The sequence below is a fragment of the Nothobranchius furzeri genome, chromosome 19 (assembly GCF_043380555.1).
Source record: "Nothobranchius furzeri strain GRZ-AD chromosome 19, NfurGRZ-RIMD1, whole genome shotgun sequence".
Taxonomy (NCBI): Eukaryota; Metazoa; Chordata; class Actinopteri; order Cyprinodontiformes; family Nothobranchiidae; genus Nothobranchius; species Nothobranchius furzeri.
The window spans coordinates 22,919,336-22,942,726 of NC_091759.1; the positions used below are offsets into that span (position 1 = coordinate 22,919,336).

General features: G+C 45.1%; 1 long non-coding RNA gene across 1 annotated transcript; it reads left to right on the forward strand.

Annotated features, from left to right (window-relative positions):
- Nucleotides 1-7,906: 7,906 nt before the first annotated feature.
- Nucleotides 7,907-18,802, forward strand: LOC139064285 (uncharacterized). The gene is made up of 4 exons (XR_011517364.1): nt 7,907-8,060; nt 8,396-8,493; nt 12,879-13,010; nt 18,435-18,802. It is a non-coding gene; the product is annotated as an uncharacterized lncRNA (long non-coding RNA).
- The last annotated feature ends 4,589 nt before the right edge of the window (nt 18,803-23,391 follow it).

Below are 23,391 nucleotides of genomic sequence, written 5' to 3' on the forward strand. Positions count from 1 at the left end.
CCTTTTTTACTCCGGTTCTGTGGGATCAGCTCGTCTGAGCCTGAAGAGGATAAACGGTTCCACACAGAACCAGCTGAGAAGAACTGGAGAGAGAAACGGAGACAAAGATAAAAAAAAACTGGAAAATGATAAAAATAGAGAAGCGTGAACTCAAACTGTCGGTATGTGCTAATAGCCGACCTCAGGGGTCACGTTGTGGGTTTGTCTCCGTTTTACATGATGGCTGGACCGAGGCGGGGGCCTGAGAGGGACATTAAAGTTTTATGATAGCTGCTGGTGAGAGAGAATCACTGTGAATTAACAGATCACAGACGAGCTGTCTGCAGCGGATAAAGAGCCTCTGTAATTGGACAAGACGCCTTAATGGCTTCGTTTTCAGCCATTATGAGGTCGGCGAGGGAGGGGTGGGAGGTCAGCTGGCTTTGGCTGCAGGTGGAGCTGAAACTCGCTGAAGCGGAGCGGGTGAACGAGTCTGGAGCTCAAATTCAGACTCAGAGCCTTCGACTGCAAACTCCACGTTGTTGTTGATCGTGTTTCTGCAGCTTCATCACTATCGTTGCCTCCTCCGAGCCCACGCCACACACACACACACACACACACACACACACACACACACACACACACACACACACACACACACACACACACACACACACACACACAGAGCCATCAGTCACTCTGCGGCGCTCCACCTCAGCTGGAGAGCAATCTTCTCCAGGCTCGGGCCTGCAGGTGGTAAAACAAACAATCAGCGGCTCCCTCCGCGGTGCCACAGGAACGTAAACACGTCTCCCAGCCCGCCTGACTCTGCCGACGGCGGAGAAATAAATGTTCTCTGTTCGCCGCTCAAGTGACAGCTCGAGAACTTAATGACGACGCTGACGTCAGCTGTCAGCCTCGCCTGGACTTTGGGAACGTTTCCCTCCATGTCTGTCAGAGACTCGATGGAACTGTTTTCCGTCTGAAGACAAGTCCAGAACAAAATGATCAGATCGTTAAAAAAAGAAGCTTCTGGAACTTTTACCTTCCACTCGTCGTGTTTTGGTTTCTCAGAAATAATAAATAAAGTCCTGCACCAATCAAACAATCTACTTTTATTTTATTGTTGACAACAACCAACAGAAGCTCATTTCCACCGTTTCTCATGAAATAAAATCTCAATAATGTGTTTTTACCTCTAGCTATGAGGCACCGAACCATCCTTCTGCAACTCCGTCATCATTATGGAATTAAGCCAGAATTAGAAGAGTCGTATTTTGATAGCCTAGTGAACTAGACCAAATTCTTGCTTTGCAAAGTTTGGTCTAGGAACGCTCCACTGGAACATCTGCAGCCCCTAACAGCATTCTGGCTGGCCAATCACAGCTCTCTAGAGGGGTTTCAAACACATAAAGAGCTGTGATTGGTCCATAATGGTGGGCCACTCATAGTGCTCTATCTGCTTAGTGAACAAATCACAGAGCTTTATCCGCTTTGTGGGCCAATCAGGGCACTCTATATGCCTGGTGGGTGGGATGATGCAACAGAGTGAAACAAGAGTAGTATGTCACATTCATTGTCCAGTGGAATGTGGGGATCATTTGAAAGACAACAGTAGAACCTGCCCCACAACCGAGAGCCGTCAATGGAACGTGGCTAGACTAAATAATACATTTATTTAGTCTGGCTTGCCAGGCTAACATTTTGAGATGCTGCCACAAGTACGAGCTGCAGGAGATTTCAAGTCGTAACTACGAGATGCCGAGTCATAATTAGGACCTACATAACTACGAGATGCCAAGTCATAATTAGGACTTGCATAACTACGAGATGCCGAGTCATAATTAGGACCTGCATAACTACGAGATGCCGAGTCATAATTAGGACCTACATAACTACGAGATGCCGAGTCATAATTAGGACCTGCATAACTACGAGATGCCGAGTCATAATTAGGACCTACATAACTACGAGATGCCGAGTCATAATTAGGACTTGCATAACTACGAGATGCCGAGTCATAATTAGGACCTGCATAACTACGAGATGCCGAGTCATAATTAGGACCTCCATAACTACGAGATGCCGAGTCATAATTAGGACCTACATAACTACGAGATGCCGAGTCATAATTAGGACTTGCATAACTACGAGATGCCGAGTCATAATTAGGACCTCCATAACTACGAGATGCCGAGTCATAATTAGGACTTGCATAACTACGAGATGCCGAGTCATAATTAGGACCTGCATAACTACGAGATGCCGAGTCATAATTAGGACCTCCATAACTACGAGATGCCGAGTCATAATTAGGACCTACATAACTACAAGATGCCGAGTCATAATTAGGACCTGCATAACTACGAGATGCCGAGTCATAATTAGGACCTACATAACTACGAGATGCCGAGTCATAATTAGGACCTACATTACTACGAGATGCCGAGTCATAATTAGGACCTCCATAACTACGAGATGCCGAGTCATAATTAGGACCTACATAACTACAAGATGCCGAGTCCTAATTAGGACCTGCATAACTACGAGATGCCGAGTCATAATTAGGACCTACATAACTACGAGATGCCGAGGCATAATTAGGACCTACATTACTACGAGATGCCGAGTCATAATTAGGACCTGCATAACTACGAGATGCCGAGTCATAATTAGGACTTGCATAACTACGAGATGCCGAGTCATAATTAGGACCTACATAACTACGAGATGCCGAGTCATAATTAGGACCTGCATAACTACGAGATGCCGAGTCATAATTAGGACCTACATAACTACGAGAAGCCGAGTCATAATTAGGACTTGCATAACTACGAGATGCCGAGTCATAATTAGGACCTGCATAACTACGAGATGCCGAGTCATAATTAGGACCTACATAACTATGAGATTCTGAGTCATAATTAGTACTTGCATAACTACGAGATGCCGAGTCATAATTAGGACCTGCATAACTACGAGATGCCAAGTCATAATTAGGACCTGCACAACTACGAGATGCCGAGTCATAATTAGGACTTGCATAACTACGAGATGCCGAGTCATAATTAGCACCTACATAACTACGTGAGTTTGGTCCGCATAGCCGGTAGTAAGTCGGACCTGTTCCCAGTGAGGGTTGGACTCCGCCAGGGCTGCCCTTTGTCACCGGTTCTGTTCATCACTTTTATGGACAGAATTTCTAGACGCAGCCGTGGTGTGGAGTGTGTCGAGTTTGGTGGCAGGAGAATCTCGTCTCTGCTTTTTGCGGATGATGTGGTCCTCCTAGCTTCATCCAGCTCTGACCTTCAGCTCTTGCTGGGTAGGTTCGCGGCCGAATGTGAAGCGGCTGGGATGAGGATCAGCACCTCCAAATCTGAGACCATGGTTCTCGACCGGAAAAGGGTGGCTTGCCACCTCCGGGTCGGGGGAGAGGTCCTACCTCAAGTGGAGGAGTTTAAGTATCTCGGGGTCTTGTTCACGAGTGAGGGTAGGAGGGATCGGGAGATCGACAGGCGGATTGGTTCGGCGTCTGCAGTGATGCGGACGCTGACCCGATCTGTCGTGGGGAAGAGGGAGCTGAGCCAGAAAGCCAGGCTCTCGATTTACCGGTCGATCTACGTCCCAATCCTCACCTATGGTCATGAGCTTTGGGTAATGACCGAAAGAACGAGATCGCGGATACAAGCGGCCGAAATGAGTTTCCTCCGTAGGGTGGCCGGGCTCAGCCTTAGAGATAGGGTGAGGAGCTCGGACATTCGGGAGGGACTCGGAGTAGAACCGCTGCTCCTCCGGATCGAAAGGAGCCAGTTGAGGTGGTTTGGGCATCTGGTCAGGATGCCTCCTGGACGCCTCCCTGGGGAGGTGTTTCGGGCATGTCCTGCCGGCAGAAGGCCCCCGGGTCGACCCAGGACACGTTGGAGAAGTTACATCTCCAATCTGGTCCGGGAACGCCTTGGGGTCCTGCCGGAGGAGCTGGTGGACAAGGCCGGGGAGAGGACGGCCTGGAGCTCCCTAGTTGGGATGCTGCCCCCGCGACCCGGACCCGGATAAGCGGAGGAAGACGAGACGAGACGAGACGAGATAACTACGAGATGCCGAGTCATAATTAGGACTTGCATAACTACGAGATGCCGAGTCATAATTAGGACCTGCATAACTACGAGATGCCGAGTCATAATTAGGACCTCCATAACTACGAGATGCCGAGTCATAATTAGGACCTACATAACTACGAGATGCCGAGTCATAATTAGGACTTGCATAACTACGAGATGCCGAGTCATAATTAGGACCTACATAACTACGAGATGCCGAGTCATAATTAGGACTTGCATAACTACGAGATGCAGAGTCATAATTAGGACTTGCATAACTACGAGATGCCGAGTCATAATTAGGACCTGCATAACTACGAGATGCCAAGTCATAATTAGGACTTGCACAACTACGAGATGCCGAGTCATAATTAGGACTTGCATAACTACGAGATGCCGAGTCATAATTAGGACTTGCACAACTACGAGATGCCGAGTCATAATTAGGACTTGCATAACTACGAGATGCCAACTCATAATTAGGACCTGCATAACTACGAGATGCCGAGTCATAAGTAGGACCTCCATAACTAAGAGATGCCGAGTCATAATTAGGACCTACATAACTACAAGATGCCGAGTCATAATTAGTACTTGCATAACTACGAGATGCCGAGTCATAATTAGGACCTACATAACTACGAGATGCCGAGTCATAATTAGGACTTGCATAACTGCGAGATGCCGAGTCATAATTAGGACCTGCATAACTACGAGATGCCGAGTCATAATTAGGACCTCCATAACTACGAGATGCCGAGTCATAATTAGGACCTACATAACTACGAGATGCCGAGTCATAATTAGGACTTGCATAACTACGAGATGCCGAGTCATAATTAGGACCTCCATAACTACGAGATGCCGAGTCATAATTAGGACTTGCATAAGTACGAGATGCCGAGTCATAATTAGGACCTGCATAACTACGAGATGCCGAGTCATAATTAGGACCTCCATAACTACGAGATGCCGAGTCATAATTAGGACCTACATAACTACAAGATGCCGAGTCATAATTAGGACCTGCATAACTACGAGATGCCGAGTCATAATTAGGACCTACATAACTACGAGATGCCGAGTCATAATTAGGACCTACATTACTACGAGATGCCGAGTCATAATTAGGACCTACATAACTACAAGATGCCGAGTCATAATTAGGACCTGCATAACTACGAGATGCCGAGTCATAATTAGGACCTGCATAACTACGAGATGCCGAGTTATAATTAGGACTTGCATAACTACGAGATGCCGAGTCATAATTAGGACCTACATAACTACGAGATGCCGAGTCATAATTAGGACCTGCATAACTACGAGAAGCCGAGTCATAATTAGGACCTACATAACTACGAGAAGCCGAGTCATAATTAGGACTTGCATAACTACGAGATGCCGAGTCATAATTAGGACCTGCATAACTACGAGATGCCGAGTCATAATTAGGACCTACATAACTATGAGATTCTGAGTCGTAATTAGTACTTGCATAACTACGAGATGCAGAGTCATAATTAGGACCTGCATAACTACGAGATGCCAAGTCATAATTAGGACTTGCACAACTACGAGATGCCGAGTCATAATTAGGACTTGCATAACTACGAGATGCCGAGTCATAATTAGCACCTACATAACTACGAGATGCCGAGTCATAATTAGGACTTGCATAACTATGAGATGCCGAGTCATAATTAGGACTTGCATAACTACGAGATGCCGAGTCATAATTAGGACCTACATAACTATGAGATTCTGAGTCATAATTAGTACTTGCATAACTACGAGATGCCGAGTCATAATTAGGACCTGCATAACTACGAGATGCCAAGTCATAATTAGGACTTGCACAACTACGAGATGCCGAGTCATGATTAGGACCTACATAACTACGAGATGCCGAGTCATAATAAGGACTTGCATAACTACGAGATGCCGAGTCATAATTAGGACCTACATAACTACGAGATGCCGAGTCATAATTAGGACCTGCATAACTACGAGAAGCCGAGTCATAATTAGGACCTACATAACTACGAGAAGCCGAGTCATAATTAGGACTTGCATAACTACGAGATGCCGAGTCATAATTAGGACCTGCATAACTACGAGATGCCGAGTCATAATTAGGACCTACATAACTATGAGATTCTGAGTCGTAATTAGTACTTGCATAACTACGAGATGCCGAGTCATAATTAGGACCTGCATAACTACGAGATGCCAAGTCATAATTAGGACTTGCACAACTACGAGATGCCGAGTCATAATTAGGACTTGCATAACTACGAGATGCCGAGTCATAATTAGCACCTACATAACTACGAGATGCCGAGTCATAATTAGGACTTGCATAACTATGAGATGCCGAGTCATAATTAGGACTTGCATAACTACGAGATGCCGAGTCATAATTAGGACCTGCATAACTACGAGATGCCGAGTCATAATTAGGACCTCCATAACTACGAGATGCCGAGTCATAATTAGGACCTACATAACTACGAGATGCCGAGTCATAATTAGGACCTGCATAACTACGAGATGCCGAGTCATGATTAGGACCTACATAACTACGAGATGCCGAGTCATAATAAGGACTTGCATAACTACGAGATGCAGAGTCATAATTAGGACTTGCATAACTACGAGATGCCGAGTCATAATTAGGACCTGCATAACTACGAGATGCCAAGTCATAATTAGGACTTGCACAACTACGAGATGCCGAGTCATAATTAGGACTTGCATAACTACGAGATGCCGAGTCATAATTAGGACCTACATAACTACGAGATGCCGAGTCATAATTAGGACTTGCATAACTACGAGATGCCAAGTCATAATTAGGACCTGCATAACTACGAGATGCCGAGTCATAAGTAGGACCTCCATAACTAAGAGATGCCGAGTCATAATTAGGACCTACATAACTACAAGATGCCGAGTCATAATTAGGACTTGCATAACTACGAGATGCCGAGTCATAATTAGGACCTACATAACTACGAGATGCCGAGTCATAATTAGGACTTGCATAACTGCGAGATGCCGAGTCATAATTAGGACCTGCATAACTACGAGATGCCGAGTCATAATTAGGACTCGCATAACTACGAGATGCCGAGTCATAATTAGGACTCGCATAACTACGAGATGCCGAGTCATAATTAGGACCTACATAACTACGAGATGCCGAGTCATAATTAGGACCTACATAACTAAGAGATGCAGAGTCATAATTAGGACCTACATAACTACGAGATGCCGAGTCATAATTAGGACTTGCATAACTACGAGATGCCGAGTCATAATTAGGACCTACATAACTAAGAGATGCCGAGTCATAATTAGGACCTACATAACTAAGAGATGCCGAGTCATAATTAGGACCTACATAACTAAGAGATGCCGAGTCATAATTAGAACCTACATAACTATGAGATTGTACGCTACGTCATATTTGGGGGATACTAAGTGACAATAATGCAATATGTTCATAACTAAGAAATATTCAGTCATGATTATAAGATGCTAATTCACATGTGTGATGTTAAAGGTGCAAAATGTAAGAATGACATCCTGTGATCGAAGTTGAGTACTGCAGTGTATCATCCTAAATAATCTGACTTTCGTGGCTGTTGCCAGTTACGGATCAGCACCAAGTAAATAAATAAATCTGCATCTCTATCAAATTCATAGTTATGGTTTTTACCGTTTCTCATGCATTATCATCCATCCATCCATCCATCCATCCATCCATCCATCCATCCATCCATCCATCCATCCATGTTACTCACCTCTAGATCATGATCAGAAAGTGCTTTTGAACCTGGACGGCGTCCTCTCTCCTGGTTTATGCTGCATGGACAGCATCAGCAGCCGGAGGGGAGGATATGAAGGAAATCACATCCTGTTATTAAGCTGTTAGCGAGGAGCCAGAGTCCGTATTCCGAATCCATCTGAACCTTTAAGGTAACGGCGTTTATCTCTCTTTCACCCTCTGCTGACTCTGTGTTTGAGATGATCAGCTCTGTTGTTGCTAAGCTACAAGCATCCAGTACATCCATTACTTTGTGCTGCAGCTTAACTTCCCCACTAGAGAATATAATCTGTAATCTAGGGGCGGATGTTTCTCACATCCATGACCAGGATGCAGAGATCCACTGTAACAAGAATTCTGTTTGTTTTTTTTAAAGGAATTTTCACCTTTTAAACAGTTCAGTTTTAGTTTATTCTCATCACTGGTTGCAGTTTTTGCTGCTGATGAAGTCATTTCCTGTTCTCCTCCATCACGCATCATCCTCCAGGACGGATTCGGATTAGCTCCTACCTTCTAGACCCAGTTAGGTCCCGGGAAAGCCTTTGGGATCCAGTTTGCTTGACTGGAAGACGCAGAAACCTGCAGGTGAGGTCCAGGAAAACCATTTTTATTCTCCGTATTTTCCAGCAGATGTTCACAGTGAGCCGGAGCATCCCCGCCATGTGGGAAAGCTCACTTTGGGAAGGTCAGCGGGAGACTTCCACCTCCAGAAGCTTCACCAGAACAACAAACCTTTCAGCTGGGAACCTCATCACTTCCCATTCAATCGGAAAACCCTGTCCTGCTTTTGGATTCACACAAAAACGGGTCCTAAGGAGGCGGCGGCGCTCATCTGCTGCAGCTTTAACAATAAAAACCAAACAAACTCAAATTTTCTGCTTTTATCACGTCTGAGTTCGTCAGAAATGAGCAGTTATTACAGATAAAGGCTAAAAATCACTTCAGTAAACTGTCAAATGAATGCAATCATTCATATTGTTATTCAAACATCGACTATAATTAAATAAATTAAATTAAATAACCAATTTTATGTCTGAATACCAGCTTGATAGAATAATGTGTGATGGAGCGAGATGGAACAAATCATTATTATTATTATTATTATTATTATTATTATTATTACATTTAAACTCGTTTATCGGTCTGGAGTTCTTATGTTTAATATTTTTGTTAGTCGTTATATTTTTACATGTTGGTGATAATCACTTGTTTTTGTTATTTTCACTAAATGTGTCCTCCCAGTTTCACTTCCTGTCAGCTGCTTGGTGGATCACACACACACACATACATACACACACACACACACACACACGCACGCACGCACGCACGCACACACACACACACACACACACACACACACCCTGTGAATCCCACTCTGCAGCAGAATCTGCTGCAGAGTGGGATTCAGACACGAGTCTGTGGTGCAGCAGATTCACGAGTCATGGGCGTCGTGACTCGACAAGCCGCTGCAGGTTCCGGTGTTGCTTCAGCTGTCATAACCACGACACGTTAGATCACACGTGTTCTGTCGTGATGCAACAGAACTTTGTTTCTGAGCTCCCGGAGCGTTTGAATGATCATCCTATCCAACGGCGCCTGGAGGAGAGCTGATTTTAAGCGAGTTGTTTTTATTACCTGAAGCCTTATGGACTTGTTTGTGGTCCCCGAGCTGCAGAATAACAAAACAATAATCGCTCACTTATCTTTGGAGCGTTTTTCTTTCCAGATGATTCTGAGAACAATCAGAGCACAGCCTGGGAGGTCACTGTAGCACAAACCCAGCTCAGACTAGCACACAGTAAAACAACAGAGTAGTAGTTTTTATCCTCCGATAGAATCACTTCCCTCCCGTTTCTAATATTCACCGTTATCTAGCATCATTCCTGTTATGAATCATTCACTAAAAAGCTGATTTAAGCTCAGAATAATAATAATAATAATATTAATCAGTCAATGATGACTACAGACCGGTTGCCCTGACATCCCACATCATGAAGGTCCTGGAGAGACTCCTGTTGGTCCACCTGAATAAGCAAACTAGAACATGTCAGGACCTGCTGCAGTTTGCTTATCGCCATGGAGTTGGAGTTGAAGATGCCATCATCCAGCTGCTTCAACCAACCCACTGTCATCTGGACAAAGCAGGCAGCACTGTCAGGGTCATGTTCTTTGATTTCTCCAGTGCATTTAACACAATCCAGCCAGAAACTCCAGAAGACACAGTTGGGGGCCTCAACTATCGCCTGGATTAAAGACCACCTGACAACCAGACCACAGTTTGTGAGGCTGAAGAACTGCACATCAAACCAGGCGATCAGTAGCATTGGAGCACCACAGGGTACTGTACTCTCACCATTCCTTTTCACCCTGTACACCTCAGACTTCCAGTACAAATCAGAGACCTGTCATCTACAGAAATACTCAGATGACTCTGCAGTTGTCGGGTGTATCAGAGATGGACAGGAAGCTGAGTACAGAGAGCTGGTGGAGCGCTTTGTGGCACGGTGTGGAAACAATCATCTGACCTTGAACGTGAACAAAACAAAGGAGATGATTTTAGACTTCAGAAGAAACAGGGTGGAGTCAAACACTGTTTCCATCATGGGAGAAGAAGTGGAGGTGGTTGAGGAATACAAATACCTTGGAGTTCACCTGGACAACAGACTGGACTGGAGAAAGAACAGCGAAGCCGTTTACAAGAAGGGACACAGCAGACTGTACTTCTTGAGGACGCTTAGGTCCTTCAATGTCTGTAGCAAGATGCCGCAGATCTTCTACAAGTCTGTTGTTGAGAGTGTAATCTCTTCAGCCATCGTCTGCTGGGGTAGCAGCATCAGAAGCAGGGACCTGAAAAGGCTCAACAGCCTAATAAAAAAGGCTGGTTCTGTTCTGGGGACGACTGTGGAACCGCTGGAGGAGATAATGCAAAGAAGGATTCTCCAGAGAATCAAGAACATGATGGACAACCCTGAGCATCCTCTTCACAAGACTGTCCGACAACGGAAGAGTGTCTTCAGTCAGAGGCTTCTTCAGTTTGGCTGCAACACTGACCGCTACTGGAGATCCTTCCTGCCAACAGCCATTGTAATACACAACACCTCTTTGATGACTTGATTATTATTATTATTCTGAGCTACTACAGCAATCAGTTTCCCTCTGGGATTAATAAAGTAGTTTTAATTGAATTGAATTCCACCCTTATTTGTTGCTTTTCTCCACTGGTGATGTTCTCCCATGTGAGCTCGTTTTTTACTGGCCGGATAATAGAATTCCAAGATTTTATTTTTGTTATTCTAAGGAATCTTAATTCTTCACCAGGAATTCAGTCGTCTAACCTACTTTTAGAATTAGACAACATGAATATTGTTTTTATAAAAAAAAACCAAATCTGGACGTTTCCAAGGATGCAGATAAAACTAAACGTTAAATATGATGCATGAAAAAAACAAAACGGGTGAAAATGTTATGGATTTATTTTATTTAAACAACAACAACAACAACAACAACATAATAAAATATAAAATTAATGCAACAGTAATACATTTCATGGAGCCAGATTTGTTGGATGTGAAACTTTAAGTCTGGTTTCTGACGCATACATAATTAATCATAATTGTTCATTTAAGACAGAATTTAAACAGTTTAGGTGAAAACAAATAACTAATTATGGAAGAATTTCCAATGATTCCTAATTAAAAAATGTTTACTTTTTTAAATCTCTTGAGCTTTTCTTATTTTTCAGTTCCAAACTCACCTGTCTGTCCCCCAGCTCACCTGTCTGTCCCCCAGCTCACCCGTCTGTCCCCCAGCTCACCCATCTGTCCCCCAGCTCACCCGTCTGTCCCCCAGCTCACCTGTCTGTCCCCCAGCTCACCCGTCTGTCCCCCAGCTCACCCATCTGTCCCCCAGCTCACCCGTCTGTCCCCCAGCTCACCCATCTGTCCCCCAGCTCACCCATCTGTACCCCAGCTCACCTGTCTGTCCCCCAGCTCACCCGTCTGTCCCCCAGCTCACCTGTCTGTCCCCCAGCTCACCTGTCTGTCCCCCAGCTCACCCGTCTGTCCCCCAGCTCACCTGTCTGTCCCCCAGCTCACCCGTCTGTCCCCCAGCTCACCTGTCTGTCCCCCAGCTCACCCGTCTGTCCCCCAGCTCACCTGTCTGTCCCCCAGCTCACCCGTCTGTCCCCCAGCTCACCTGTCTGTCCCCCAGCTCACCCGTCTGTCCCCCAGCTCACCCGTCTGTCCCCCAGCTCACCGGTCTGTCCCCCAGCTCACCCGTCTGTCCCCCAGCTCACCTGTCTGTCCCCCAGCTCACCTGTCTGTCCCCCCAGCTCACCTGTCTGTCCCCCCAGCTCACCCGTCTGTCCCCCAACTCACCCGTCTGTCCCCCAGCTCACCCGTCTGTCCCCCAGCTCACCTGTCTGTCCCCCAGCTCACCCGTCTGTCCCCCAGCTCACCCGTCTGTCCCCCAGCTCACCCGTCTGTCCCCCAGCTCACCCGTCTGTCCCCCCAGCTCACCCGTCTGTCCCCCAGCTCACCCGTCTGTCCCCCCAGCTCACCCGTCTGTCCCCCAGCTCACCTGTCTGTCCCCCAGCTCACCGGTCTGTCCCCCAGCTCACCTGTCTTTCCCCCAGCTCACCCGTCTGTCCCCCAGCTCACCCGTCTGTCCCCCAGCTCACCCGTCTGTCCCCCAGCTCACCTGTCTGTCCCCCAGCTCACCTGTCTGTCCCCCAGCTCACCCGTCTGTCCCCCAGCTCACCTGTCCTCATTCAGCCGCCGTCCCCATGTTTGTAGTCCCTGGTTTCTTTGTTTCGTTGATTTTATTCCTCAGATAATTATCGGTGCTTTTTAAAGTGATCGTGAGTGAATTTCCTCTCCTCCTTTTGTTCTTTATTCATGTTTATTCCTTTAGCTGATGATTTAATCCAAACACTCACAGATTAACCTCACAAGTGTGTTTCTGGTCCGTAGGAAGAAACCAGAGCTCAGTCCCGCACACGAAGACAGCATGCTAACTCAACGCTAAAAGGCTTCAGCTGGGATTCAAACCTGCAACCTTCTTATTCTGTGGCAACAGCTGCACCACCACGCAGGATGGATCAGGTATGTGGACAACATCACACTTCATCAAAAAGGGAAAAGAGCACAAAGCAAACGTGTGAAACACAAAAATAAAACATTTTAATCTGTTTCCTGAGTTCCAAACAGATTTTAATCCCAAACTCCTGAATGTCTGATCGTGTTTCTGGTTCAGAAATCACACAGAATCCACTCTGACCCCGAGTAGACGGACGTTTTCAGCAGCAGAGTCTGACTTTAAAACGTTTCTCTCTGAAACCCAGAGAACTTTGAACTCCGCTCTTCCACTAAAGGTGTGAACCAGATCCAGTTAAAGCCGCTTTCTCAGCTGACCCTGACCGACTTGAACCCAGGAGCGTTCCGATAAAACGATTCATCAGTTCGTGAGCGGACAGAGGTCTGAAACGCCTGAGCAGGCAGGAATCAGTGTGAGCAGCTGCAGCGCCTCGACAGAGTCGATCTGTCGGCATCTCAGGTCCCTAAAGCATCCCACAGCATTCCCACTGCAAGTCCACTGTGTTCCCACTGCATTCCCACAGTGTTCCCACAGCGTTCCCACTGCATTCCCACAGTGTTCCTACTTCATTCCCACAGCATTCCCACAGCCTTCCCACTGCAAGTCCACCATGTTCCCACTGCATTCCCACAACATTCCCACTGCAAGTCCACCGAGTTCCCACTGCATTCCCACAACATTCCCACTGCAAGTCCACCGAGTTCCCACTGCATTCCCACAGCATTCCCACTGTATGCCCACTACATTCCCACATCATTCCTACTGCATTCCCACTGCAAGCCCACCATGTTCCCACAGCATTCCCACAACATTCCCATTGCATTCCCACAGCATTCCCACAATGTTCCCGTTGCATTCCCACAGCGTTCCCACTGCATTCCCACAGTGTTCCCACTACATTCCCACAGCGTTCCTGCTGCATTCCCACAGCATTCCCACCACAAGTCCACCCTGTTCCCATTGCATTCCCTCAACATTCCCATTGCATTCCTACAGTGTTCCCACTGCATTCCCACAATGTTCCTACTTCCTTCCCTCAATGGTCCCATTGCATTCCCTCAACATTCCCACTGCATTCCCACAGTGTTCCCACTACATTCCCACAGCGTTCCTGCTGCATTCCCACAGCATTCCCACCACAAGTCCACCCTGTTCCCATTGCATTCCCTCAACATTCCCATTGCATTCCCACAGCGTTCCCACTGCATTCCCACAACGTTCCTACTGCCTTCCCTCAATGGTCCCACTGCATTCCCACAATGTTCCCATTGCATTCCCACAACGTTCCCATTGCATTCCCACAATGTTCCCATTGCATTCCCACAGTGTTCCCACTACATTCCCACAGCGTTCCCACTGCATTCCCACAACATTCCCACAGTGTTCCCCACTACATTCCCACAGCGTTCCCACTGCATTCCCACAACATTCCCATTTCATTCCCACAGTGTTCCCACTACATTGCCACTGCATTCCCACAGCGTTCCCACTACATTCCCACAGCGTTCCCAGAGCATTGCCACATACTTCCCTCTCTAAATGGACCCAAACAAACAAAAAACCTCTGATTTGTATTCTAATCAAACACATGAACTCTAATTTAACGAGGAGCTCGTTCTCCCGTCAGAGGTGATGGATGCTGTTGGAACGTTATGTGTTAAAGCTTCTCATCCCTCTCGTGGTCTCCATTGGTCGGCTGCAGCAGGAGGATAAATCTCACTTATGCTTCTGTGTTGTTACATCAAACGTCATAAAAGAATACTAATCACTGAGAGTGACGCACCAGTGCCTTGTCACAGTCTCCACCCTGACGTCTGACACATACATTACATTAACGCGATGCCATCATTAATCCTGATTAAATAGATTTTTCCCTGCAGCTTGGAATGCAAATTCCACCATGTTTGATGTTAAATAAAGTCGGCGTGGATCAGGTCACGTTTGTTTCAGCGCTGCTGCAGAAACACGCCTGGAAACATATGAAGATGTTTTAATTAAACGTGTGTGATTGACACCTGTAGTTGCAGCTGCTGGTGGTAATAATATAAAATCAATACTTTATATTTCAGGAGTTTCTCTGCGCCGATGCCTTCCGCTTTATTAACTTAATAATGCAGAAGAGATTATGAAGAGTGCGGCGTTCCCCTCTCCGGGGAATATTAAAAATGGATATTGGATTTGCAGGATCCTCGTTGCTGGGCCTGCAGCCGGCTGTTTGCAGCTGCAGACAAATCTTATTCACTTAAATATCAGAAAATAACGAGGGAAACATGAGCAGGTGACACAAAGGTAAATCTGGGAAAGGAAAAAAACACATGCAAAATAATAAAAAAACATATTTTCACACGTTTGATCAGAAGTGGCAAAAATATCAGGAGTCAGGCGCGTTGCAAGCATTTCAAAAGTGTGGGGGACGTTGTCTGTGCCTAAAATAATTTCGTGTTATTCATCTTGTTAGGGCTGCGCAGTGAAGCAGTGGTTAGAGCGGTTGCCTTGTAGCTAGAAGGTCCTGGGTTCGATTCCCGGCCTGGGATCTTTCTGCATGGAGTTTGCATGTTCTCCCTGTGCATGCGTGGGTTCTCTCCAGGTACTCCGGCTTCCTCCCACAGTCCAAAAACATGACTGTTAGGTTGATTGTTCTGTCTAAATTGTCCTTAGGTGTGAGTGTGTGTGTGTGTGTGTGTGTGTGTGTGTGTGTGTGTGTGTGTGTGTGTGTGTGTGTGTGCATAATTGTTTGTCCTGCGATGGACTGGCTCTCTGTCCAGGGTGTACCCCGCCTGATTGCCCGGTGACTGCTGGAGCAAATGGATGGATCATCTTGTTAGTTTAATTTCCATAATAGCGGAGCAGGTGCGGATTTTAGACGCGTCACGCACGTCTCCGTTTTAAACATGTTTAAACTGTTCAGAACACAAATCCAGGCTCTGTCTCGTTAGATTGGTGTAACTAAAGTTTGTACTGAATGAAACTTTACATTAAACAAGCAATCTTTCTCCTGGCTTGTTAATGTGTGGACTTCTAAAATGGCGTGTGGTGTCGAGATTCTCCCGTGATATTGTAACTTTGCCGGAACCTGCAGCATGGAACGCTGTCGCTCCCGTTTCGTGTTTGAAACACCCACGGTTAGAGGAGAGCTCGTGGGTAAACAGCTGTTCCGTTACACGCCGTGTTCACGTCTGATGGGAGGGAGGCTTCACAGCAGTGGGAAAGTCACTGGGTGTTTCTCAATGTCGAGGCGCCTGGCCTTGCGAGGACGCTGTCCTTCCTTGAAAATGGTTAAATGGAACAGACTTGCATCACGTGACCGCGGCTTCCACGGCGGTCACGTGACGTCACGTGACACGGGAGATAACGTTATATTTTATACGTATTAGTTTCAATATTACATAACGAGCCTTTTACTTTGTAAATTGTGTATATGTTAATTAAATGAAATATATAAGTGAGTTACTACCCGCTAGCCACCGAAGCTGCAACTACTAAGCAACTAACCAACCATAGATAACTTCTTTTGATCTAAAAAAAACATTTTAAATTAGCTGACTTACCTTTTAACTTGAAATTTGTCCCCGAAGTAGCTGCCGGCTTCTGATCTGCCATCATTTTGAAAATGCAGCGATGCATTGTGGGTAATTTTTGACCAAGTCTTGGCTACAAGACACTTCCCGTGTGTCCTTGCTCAGCTAGCTAATCGGCTAACAAACGGAGAACACACGCCTCAGTAGAACATTAATTGGAACCGATTGGAACACGTCTTGGTGGCTCCTCATGACTTATCTCCTAGGCAACCGGGGCGGGGCCAAGACATCAAGGCAAGGTTCCTTTATTTTTTTTTATTTTATTTTTTTTTTGCAGAAAGAGAGAAGAAAACAAACAAACAAAAAAAGGGACACAACAACAATACAAGATCAAGCTATCACTGTGCCAACTTGATGAGGAAATATAAAATCAACATTGTTTAACTGAACAATCACACGATAATAAATCACAGTGCATTTAGTGGCAACCACAGCCTTAAGACATGTGTTTAACGTGCCCAAGTCCGTACTTATGAGAGCACCATGTGAGCACCTGTGTGTGTACACGTGCTTGTTTATGTAAGGTTTCTCTATAGGAGCGTCCAGTAGAGAGTGTGAGGGGCCACAGATCCGCCCCCTGACGATGTGTAGGAGACGGATGGAGCTCCAAATCCCAGAGATCCATGAGCTGCCCCAGAACACAGGAACTCCAGGGAGACTGCGACCTTTACTCATGCACCTTTACTCATTTGTCTCTAATTTTAACAACCTTTTTTTTGTATTTCCAAATGAAAACCGATCCCAAAACCACTCCGAGGGTCGCGTAGGGCCCGCGGGCCACACTTTGAACACCCCTCCTCCATCATATGGGATGGATTAATCACCCTCTCACCTCTAATGGTGCTGGATCGTCTCTGAGTTTCATTCATGTTTTCATTTTGTGTGGTCGAACTCCTCGAACCTCTCCTGTCCACCAGAACCAGCAGCGACCCGTGAGCTGGACCAGAACCAGCAGCGACCCGTGAGCTGGACCAGAACCAGAACCCTGATGGTGATCAGAAGAGATCACACGTAACGTTTGACCCGACCCGCCTGCGGCCCCGTTCCTCTGAAGTTTTAACCCAAAGAGACGCGGTGGCGGCGGAGACCGTCACAGCAGATCTTGTTGTTGTTGGACACCACGCATCGTTTCAGCTGGTTCTGGGTGCTGACTCATCAATGTGAAAGCCCGGTTCTCCCTTCTTTGTTCATGTTTGGGTTCTGTCTTGTTTAGTTTTTATCTGTTGGTTTACCTGGGTGGCTTCACTGCTTCTCCAGGTTTCACCAGTTTGTGTTTTCTGTGGTTTTATTTCCTGATTAACTTTCTTTTACCATTTCTGAACAACCTGACTCATCAGATTTGATCCTGTTGCTTGCTTTCCATCTTTATCCCTTTATTAACCAGCAGCTTTAACCCTTGGAGGATGTTTTTCTCCCGAATCTCGCACAACTAAACTGAATAATTATAAAACGTGTAAACAGTTGAACTATCACCCTGTATAGTGTTTTTTTTAATCATTTAAAGTTTTAATCCTCTTTGCTTTGAGAGGAGAAGACACAGAAAACAAACAGGTTCAGATTCAGCCGGGAAGGTTTGATGATTTATTAAATCTTTTAACTAAGTGTTCACATCCAATCCACATCGTTTCCTGTTCAAACCCACAGCTTAAATGTCATTATTAATATTATCTGCAGTAGAAAGCTGGTAAAAGTAATGAAGTCTGTGGGGTCTCGACTGTAAAGTCTTACATTCACAAATAAATATATTTTACTACATCAATGCAAAATTCAGGATGTGTTCCATACTTGTGCTAAACCAGACTCATCTTAAAAACAACTATAAATATATTTGCTGTTTCTTTGTTTTTCACCAAGCCTCCCAGCTCAGCGCTCCCAGCAGCAGTGTGTGTGTGACACTGGGACCATGATGGGAATTCCACCCAGAGCAGCCTCGACACTCCTGAACAGACCCGGATTCATCCGGTATAGCACGTCTGTATGTCCGTGTCCCTCACGCTGCACAGTTCTGTGGTTGATGGTTACAATAACAGCTCATCGCCTTTGTGTGTACCCGGGTTAGGAATATATTATGGGCTGCTGTAACAAGTGAATGTCCTCACCGTGGCATCAGTCAAGTCTAGTCTATTCTATTTAGGTTAAAGTAATGATTTATGAATAGTAATGGACGTAAAGTAATGAAAAATTAGAAAATGTCAAATAAAACTGAAGCTAATTGGATTTAAATCTGAATATGTAAAGGTGAATCTTGGATTATGAATATCTAGTTTGGATACCGTGTGTGTGTGTGTGTGTGTGTGTGTGTGTGTGTGTGTGTGTGTGTGTGTGTGTGTGTGTGTGTGTGTGTGTGTGTGTGCGTGTGTCTGCTCTGTCTTCTCGATCCCCAGTGAGTCGTGGAGGATGGCTGCTTATACTGAGCCAGGATCCTCTGGAGGTTTCTTCCTGTTAAAAGTGAGTTTTCCTCTCCACTGTCGCTATATGCTTGCTTAGTATGAGGATTGCTGTAAAGACTCTGACACTAGTCAGTGACTCGATGCAATTTGCTGGGTTCCTTATATAGGGAACTTTTTTCTGATTGGCTTAATGAACTGACCTGGGTTGGAACGTTTATTATGTGAAGCACCTTGAGACGACTCTGGTCCTGATTTGGCGCTTTTTAAATAAACTTGAATTGAATTGAATTGAATCCCAGAAAACAGAAAAAGCCTTTCAGATTAAAAGTGGCATAAAGAGGTATCCTATATACAGGTGCTGGCCAGTAAATTAGAATATCATCAAAAGGTTGAAAATATTTCAGTAATTCCATTCAAAACGTGAAACTTGTACATTATATTCATGCAATGCACACAGACCAATGTATTTCCATTGTTCATTACATTTAAATTTGATATTCATAAGTGACAACTAATGAAAACTCCAAATTTGGTATCTCAAAAAATTAGAATATTCTGAAAAGGCTGAATATAGAAGACACCTGCTGCCACTCTAATCAGCTGATTTACTCAAAACACCTGCAAAGGCCTTTAAAAGGTCCCTCAGTCTTGTTTTGAAGGCACCACAATCATGGGGAAGACTTCTGACTTAACAGCTGTCCAAAAGACAATCATTGACACCTTGCACAAGGAGGGCAAGACACAAAAGGTGATTGCTAAAGAAGCTGGCTGTTCGCAGAGCTCTGTGTCCAAGCACATTAACAGACAGGCGAAGGGACGGAAAAAATGTGGTAGAAAAAAGTGTACAAGCTCTAGGGATAACCGCACCCTGCAGAGAATTGTGACGACAAACCCATTCAAAAATGTGGGGGAGATCCACAAAGAGTGGACTGCAGCTGGAGTCAGCGCTTCAAGAACCACCACGAGGAGACTCATGAAAGACATGGGATTCAGGTGTCGCATTCCGTGTGTCAAGCCACTCTTGAACATGAAACAGCGCAAGAAGCGTCTCGCCTGGGCCAAGGACAAAAAGGACTGGACTGATGCTGAGTGGTCCAAAGTTATGTTTTCTGATGAAAGCAAGTTCTGCATTTCCTTTGGAAATCAAGGACCCAGAGTCTGGAGGAAGAGCGGAGAAGCACAGAATCCACGTTGCATGAGGTCCAGTGTAAAGTTTCCACCGTCGGTGATGGTGTGGGGTGCCATGTCATCTGCCGGTGTTGGCCCACTCTGTTTCCTGAGGTCCAGGGTCAATGCAGCCGTCTACCAGGAAGTTTTAGAGCACTTCATGCTTCCTGCTGCTGACCAACTTTATGGGGATGCAGACTTCACCTTTCAACAGGACTTGGCACCTGCACACAGTGCCAAAACCACCAGCACCTGGTTCAAGGACCATGGTATCCCTGTCCTTGATTGGCCAGCAAACTCGCCTGACCTTAACCCCATAGAAAATCTATGGGGTATTGTGAAGCGGAGGATGCAATACGCTAGACCCAACAATGCAGAGGAGCTGAAGACGACTATCAGAGCAACCTGGGCTCTCATAACACCTGAGCAGTGCCACAGACTGATCGAGTCCATGCCACGCCGCATTACTGCAGTTATTGAGGCAAAAGGAGCCCCGACTAAGTATTGAGTGCTATACATGCACATTCTTTTCATGTTCATTCTTTTCAGTTGGCCAACATTAGAGAAACAAACATTTTTTCATTGGCCTTTAGAATATTCTAATTTTCTGAGATACCAGATTTGATGTTTTCATTGGTTGTCACCTATAAATATCAAAATTAAACGTAATAAACATCGGAAATACATTGGTCTGTGTGCATTGCATGAATATAATGTACAAGTTTCACGTTTTGAATGGAATTACTGAAATATTTTCAACCTTTTGATGATATTCTAATTTACTGGCCAGCACCTGTAAATACTTAGACTGTGTGACTTAATTTAACATATTTTTCCATTTTCCATATTTCCATTTAAATTTAGACATTTATGTTTTATTTAGAATATTTGGAGGCAACTTAATGTTTAAATTTTTCTAATATATTAACAATGAAATGCCAAAAATCCATAATTTTAATTAACATATTTTAGACTTTACAGTTATTTCTTTTAAAATGATTATTTACTAGTTTCCTAAATGAACCTGTAAAACATTTTGCTTAAATTTTTTAGTTCCACTTATTAGTGCTCTAATAGCCAAAATGTGGCCTCATACTTGATTTTATTTACCGTATTTTCCGGACTATAAGTCGCACTTTATTCATAGTCTGGCTGGCCCTGTGACTTATACACCGGAGCGACTTATTTACCAAATGATGAATACCGCGCTGCTGCGGACCGGCTCCGGACCAGTAATAAGCTCCTCTGCCCCGCCATCACCTGCTGGAGACCGTGGCGCGCTGCTGCGCCCACGTAGTTTATTCTGTTATTGTTACCAGTACTTGTCTTGCAATGTGAAATGGTTGGTCTCAGATTTTGTAAGAAAAATAATAAAATTTCCCCCCAAAATGCGACTTATATATGTTTTTTTCTTCTTCATTATACATTTTATGGCTGGTGCGACTTATACTCTGGAAAATACGGCACTTGTTTTTAATTCAGCCCCCCATAGATACCTGGTTTTAGTTCTGGTGCTTTTATTTCTTTCACAGACTTTTGCTGAGAGTATTTTTAACACATTTATTTTTAAACACTCAAACCTAATTAATGAATCCAATAATTTCTCACCTCTGGGATCGTTGCTCTTCAAGCTTGAGCTCCGTGGTGTCTGCAGACCTAGATGAGCTCTGGGTCCGGACTAATCGCTGACATCATGTGTTTTATTCCCTCTGCGAGGCTGAAGCCAGGCTCCCGCACTCAGCTCAGACTCTCCGTGTTCTCATTTGCTGCTGATAATCACAGCAAGTGTTTATAATTACGCCGACATTGACGTGCTGATGTTTAAAACACGTTTAAGATGGAATCCACGTGGGAGCCATTTCCAAACTTCACAAGCCTCCTCTCAGCCACTTCCTGTTTCACGTAGATTCACACCTGCTCGGTGCAGCCGGTGCTCCCAGCCGGGCCTCTGGGACGGCGAGCCGGTTAAGATGCTCCTCTGGTTAACTGCAGAGGGAGACGATGACCTTGATACGTCTGCTTGCATTACTCTTCTGCTGCTTTAGCAGCAAGGCGTGCCGTAACTCCATTACAGTATCACACCTGTTTACAAGTCTCTGCACTGGCGCAGATAAATGAAATCAATACCTCGGCTCCTGAGCATTCCTCCATCGTCCTCGGGCTTATATCATCGCGGATCTTTACCGCCCAAAACTGATTATAAAGCACAGTGCAGATCTGCTTACTAGAAAGATAAGTAATTATGGGTAACGGAGCGCGGCGCAGATAATGTGGGTCGGTGAGTTGTTACAGTAAACAGGGAGGAAGCATCAGGCCTCAGAATCAATGCTGCTAATAGCAAGGAGGGACTTCACAGAAGCATCTTCAGCTTTGCTCTCCTCAGCCGTCAAAAGCAGCAGAAAACAGGAACACGCCTACGGGGCGCTGATTATAAAGGTACAGATACAGCAATAAAATTGTGATGAACGAGTTTATAACGGCTGTGAGAAGCGTTGGTACGTTTACACCAAAACATTTGGAAATGACACATTTATGGCTAAATGTTTAAAATGAAAATCAAGTTGTGGCTGACTGAAAAACATTTATTATTATTATTATTATTATTTCTGATTCGAACGGGTCACTCTGAGTGTTTCATGCAGGCTGAACATGAAGATAGTCTCCTACGCCTGTCTCCTGCATTAGCTTCTGATAGAAAACAGACGGTGAAACTCTGGGATTAGAAAAGCCTGACAGATCTACGTCACACTGGGAATTTGCATTCATGGCCCCGCCCATCTCGGCTCACGCCCACCCACAGGACGGCTTTAAAAAAACTGCAGCGAGGAGAGAGAGCAGAGAGTTGGTGATAGTGACTTTCCAACATGGCTGAAAACGTTTCGTTAGCCAATCAGAAGCGAGGTGTTTGCATATCATTAATAACGAACAATCCTGCTGTTTTCAGCCCACCTCTGCACCAGCAAACTTCTGCATCTCAGTAAAGGAGCCTCATAGCTTATTTAAATGACTCATAAGTCATCGATTTACACCAGAGACCACTACAAATGTATTAAATAAATAATTTAACCACACCTTCAAGCGGAAACTAAGTTTTGGCTCGCGTTTAGCACCCCCTAGTGTCCGTTTTAAGTATCTGTCATTGAAACAAAACTGAAACTCTCCTCCTCGCAGTGCGTTTGTGTTTTAATGCTAACTGCTGAAATGTCTCCTCAGCCTTCATTAGTTTCTACTGGAGCGATGCGTTACTCTTTCAA